This window comes from Berghia stephanieae, chromosome 2, assembly GCF_034508935.2.
Source record: "Berghia stephanieae isolate SIO BIC M18660-M18661 chromosome 2, UCSD_Bste_1.3, whole genome shotgun sequence".
Lineage (NCBI taxonomy): Eukaryota > Metazoa > Mollusca > Gastropoda > Nudibranchia > Aeolidiidae > Berghia > Berghia stephanieae.
Window position 1 is genome coordinate 61,996,623 of NC_088361.1, and position 5,000 is coordinate 62,001,622.

Sequence of the window (5,000 nt, forward strand, 5' to 3'; positions counted from 1 at the left end):
CAAAAATGGCTTCATTTAGCTTTGCAATAAAAAGCAAGCTACATTGAATAAATTCAATGACCGGATAGGTGGCATAATTTATGGGATGATCTATATTCATGTCTTCGTCAAACCAATTGATCGCATGGTTTGTTGCTGTACCACGTTTGGAAAATTACTCAATAAATGTTAACACGCTGTTGTGTTTATGAAATACGTAATTGAATCATGCTGAGCAAAATGACCAATTGTGACGTTGGATATTTCTCAAACTGTGAACACGTTTCACCACGGGGGTCAATTTGAGCACACTTTGCAATGTGACTAATGACCTCGAGCACATGAAAAGGTAATATAGATCATCCCCATTGGTAGCATACAACCCCCTACCTAACCCGCGTTGTGTTATTTGTATTGGTAAGATGTATTTAATTCAAATGACCTCACCAGACTTGGGGTAAACAGATTAAGGGCTTGTTTTAACACTGTAGGGGGTCCTTGATAGCTCAGTTTGTAGAGCACTCACTTCACACGCAAAGGGACCGAGATCGAATCCGAGTGAAGTCGAGATTATTTTTTGACCCCCCTTCCCCCCCCCCCCACCCTCCCACCTTGTCCACCCAGTGATTTGGTAGCTGGGTCTGTTAGATCTGGCGGAAAGTACTTTGCGATTGACTAGCGTTCTATCCAAAGGGTATTAAGCAATTATTATTTGCCTTGCCTCACGCTATAGAAACTGAGATAAACTCCGGCTCCACGGGCCTAATGGCTCTGAGGGACTAATTTTAACATTTTTGTACAGACGTTGTGATGAGAATATTCCCATTGGATTACCAGACGGGTAAATAAGTACTCATCGATTATGAAAGGTTCATAATCCAAATTGTCATGGTCTCATTTTTATAATGGAAATGCTTTCATTCCAATGCAAAACCTGCTTCTAACAACAATGTTAAAACAAGCCCTTAACTGAGTTCAGTTATCATTCAGATGAATAAAAGCACTTAGATTAGGAGAGATTTGAAGTGACGAATGCAGTGAAAGTGCAGGGTCTCACAAAATTAGAAACCATTTACGTATAAAATATAAAAAGAGTTTCATTCTGTGTGACTTTACTGGAGAATAGAAAAAGTGAATATTGCATATAAAGTATAATATAAATTGGAGGAAATGCACTAAATAAATATCTATATTTACACATTCATCTTCATACTTATGTTGCGATAAACCCCTGTCTAAGTGAGACAAAGCACATAAGCTACATACCCAATTGTTGAAAACCAAGATTTCAAAGGTTACAGCATGAGCCAGTAACAGAAAATGAAGTTCTTAGTAGACCAGCACAGAGTCTTCCTCCCCAAAAATCGGTCTGATCTGAGGAATACAATAAACATTTAAAATCTAAATTAGAGCAAATAATCAACACCAAGCAGTTTACCTTAACAGTCATAATTTACACGGGGACGGACTTTATCCCGGATTCTGTATCGCTCTTGGGCGGCAAAAAGCACATGCCATCATTTGGCAAGGAGGTATTGCAAAGTTTCAAGGCTAGAGATGATCGTCAAAAAGCAACAAAGGAAACAAAAATCATGTTACGTAAAGAAAATGTCTCAAGTAAAATATTTGAAAAAAGAATTGAGACAAATAATTACATGCTTTATTGCATGAATAGGCTATAAGCTATTTCACCATGTTAAAATGTACAACTACGTCTAAAAATAAAAGTATTCCCCATAACGCGCAATGCATTTCTGTGCTTAGAAAAGGAAATATTGAGAATAACTCTCACTCGGGTTGCGGTGTTGTAGATTTCCAATTCTAAAACTAGGTATCTTGGATCATGAAGGGTTGGGATTTTCTAGGGGATTTTAGGGGATATTTAGCCTTTAAGATAGACCAGGGCGGGGTAAAACATCAAAAGTTATGCGGTACAAACCCCGATTGTGAAATGCCAATGAATGCTCTAAAAAGCGACTGATGACACAATAAATAATCAAAATGCCGTTTAGCCAACATGCACACATTAGAAGGTCTAATAACCGAATGCAAATATGGAATTGATTCAACATTGTTGTAATGGACTATAGTTTGCGTTGGTTTGGGAGTATTTCCATTACAAAAAGGAGCCCATAACAATTGGGTTATCATACCTGCAAATAAGTACACTTTGCCTTTAGCTAATTCTAGATAAGGCCTGAAGAAATTCCAGATGGCTTTATTTTAAAATCAGTCTTCAGGTTGAATGAATTTTGGACCGTGACAGAGATTACTCACTTCTGGGTCGTTTAGTAGATTTATTGTTTGGCGTCGTTGCAACTGACGTCTGAAAGTTTCCACATTCTGTTCATTTCATACGACCCCCTGCCCTTCCTTGTATAGCTTACCGAAAGGCAAACTCTAACTTTGAATAGCTCGTAACACCTTCGAATGATAGTATTACAAAATCTGACTTCACGACGCCATGACTATATCGTGCCGTAATATATCATGCTCACAATCAAATTACATTATTCCTGTACATAGAAATGAAAATAATAAGCAAAATTTGAAATTTAATACCAAAGCATATAGCTGAACTTTTGATTAATTCCCTTGTTTTATCCAGATTCGACTATTGTAACTCCCTCTGAGTGAATTTAGCTGAAGACAAAGTGTGTAAACTTAAGGTTGTTCCAAAAAAAAACAACAAACAAACAAACAAACAAACGCAGACACATTGTAAGAAATAAACACAAATATCCGTCGGCACCTCTCCTCCGTGAGTTACATTGGCTTCCTGTCGAGAAAAGAGCTGCCTTTAAGATTTGCACTGTTGTCCACAAATCCTTGAGAAATTATGGTCTCTCCACAAACATTCACTCAAACGCATTATATGCATATTGACACAACTTTATCACACACGAATACCACACATAAATCGAGTTCCTTTTCCATATTGTCACCACAACCATCCACTGTTGTTGAAACAATTCATTCTGACATTTTTGACAATTTTAATTTTTCAAAGTGTACTCAAAATGACTGAACAATGAAAAATATGGACACGATAATAATTAAATATCATTATTAATTATCTTTTATTCTTTCAGTACTTGAGGATAAGAGCGTTAACCTTATTCGGGTGCGGCACGATTTTAATCCATTGAGCATCGTACCATTTTCAACAGAGCGAGAAATAAAGCATGCATAGCACCGATATCTTCAATTAAAATGGAGTTGCATCCCTGTGTTGTACTGCGCTTCTGTTGAAAATGGTTCGACCTAAAGTTTAAAATTAAATAAAGAATAATTGAATTTGTTAATGTAAAGACACGTCTGCTCGCCAGTAAAGGGTTAACTAGAACGATTGATTTAAACTGCGCGTCCTTGTCCAATACTATGAATAGGATACTCCATTGACTTGAACACAACAGGAAACAATCATTCGAGTGTAATTCATTTAGAAATAAATGCCAACATTATTTCTAGCTTTCAATATCCTTAGGCTAGATGACATCTCTCTCTCTCTCTCTCTCTCTCTCTCTCTCTCTCTCTCTCTCTCTCTCTCTCGCTCTCTCTCTCTCTCTCTCTCTCTCTCTCTCTCTCTCTCTCTCTCTCTCTATCTATCTATCTATCTATCTATCTATCTATCTCTATCTATCTATCTATCTTTTTTCTCTCTCTCTCTCACTCTCTCTCTCTCTCTCTCTCTTTCACTCACTCTCTCACTCTCTCTATCTCTCACTCTCTCTATCTCTCGCTCTCTCTGTATATATGTATATATATATATATATATATATATATATATATATATATATTATGTGTGTGTGTGTGTGTGTGTGTGTGTGTATATATATATATATAGATATATATATATATATATATATATATATATTTATATATATATATATATATATATATATATATATATATATATATATATATATATATATATATTATATGTATAATCCGTCTGTTTTGTTTTGTTTTTGTTTTGGTTTTTTTTTGTTGTTGTTTTTTTTTTTTTTTTTTTTTTTTTTTGGGGGGGGGGGGGGGGGTTCTTTTATAGTTCTTTCTCTCTATTACTCCATTTTGAGACGTGGGATCAAAAATTACGATTTGGATACCTAGCAATTCCCATAATATTTTGCCGCTCTAGCCAAATGGAGCGACAAGGTCCTAATAGAAATACTTGCCTATTAATCACATCGTGCTTTTTACATCTCATTCATTTATGGGTGTTTTGTTTGTGCGTGGGTGTGTGCGGGCACGTGCGTGTATGTGTATGTGTGTGTGTGTGTGTTTGTGTGTATGTGTATGTGTTGGTAGATTGGGCATTCAAAATTTAAAAAAAACAAGATAACAAGGTCGAAGCAGTCATTGCGTTTGAGTCGCATGGGATTTGAACTGGTCTAAATTGGATCCGACTATTCCAAGTACACTCTTCCAATGTGTCAGGGGACAAGTTCGATTTATTCAATTTTTGTTTCATTAAATTGGTTTTAAAAAAAAGAGTAAATAAGCCTTTCCTGTAAAAATCTCCAGAACAGTGTATAGTGCTAGTTTGCTTCTCAAATGTGGTCCAATTCGTAATATTACTTAATTTTAAATAAGTTTTGGGTTGATGTTTTGTTCTACTTCCACGCCGAAAATCTTTGTATTCCATAGACTTCGAGACCATTCGATTTATAAATGGAAATAGGCACCGGAACGGTGTAAGACCGTTACTGCCTACCTGTTACTATCAAGCTTTATGAGATCTTTAAAAATGCAATACAGACTATAAGGAAAGTACCATAATATATTTTTATTTTTCCCTTCAATGTGCACATTGACAGATGTTCTCACTGAATTACTTGGTTTATTTGAAACCGATGTCTAGAGGACCACTATTTGGGTTTCGTTCTTTGTTTGTTTGGGGTTTTTTTACATATTATACTTCCTCGTCGAATATTTGTTTATTTATCGACCACGTCATGGTTCGATTTAGAAATAGAAATGGACACCAGAACGGTATAAAACCGATTGAATGAAAGTAT

At 35.8% G+C, this 5,000-nt stretch overlaps 1 protein-coding gene across 3 annotated transcripts in view; it reads right to left on the minus strand.

Moving 5' to 3' along the window:
• The window catches only part of LOC144965286 (calcitonin gene-related peptide type 1 receptor-like), a 262,580-nt gene that overhangs the window by 180,087 nt on the left and 77,493 nt on the right, over positions 1-5,000 (minus strand). For all 3 annotated transcript variants that reach the window (XM_078900471.1, XM_078900473.1, XM_078900477.1), the window contains exon 3: positions 1,246-1,353. The gene's annotated coding sequence lies outside the window, so the exon portion shown is untranslated. The remainder of the gene's footprint in view (positions 1-1,245; positions 1,354-5,000) is intronic.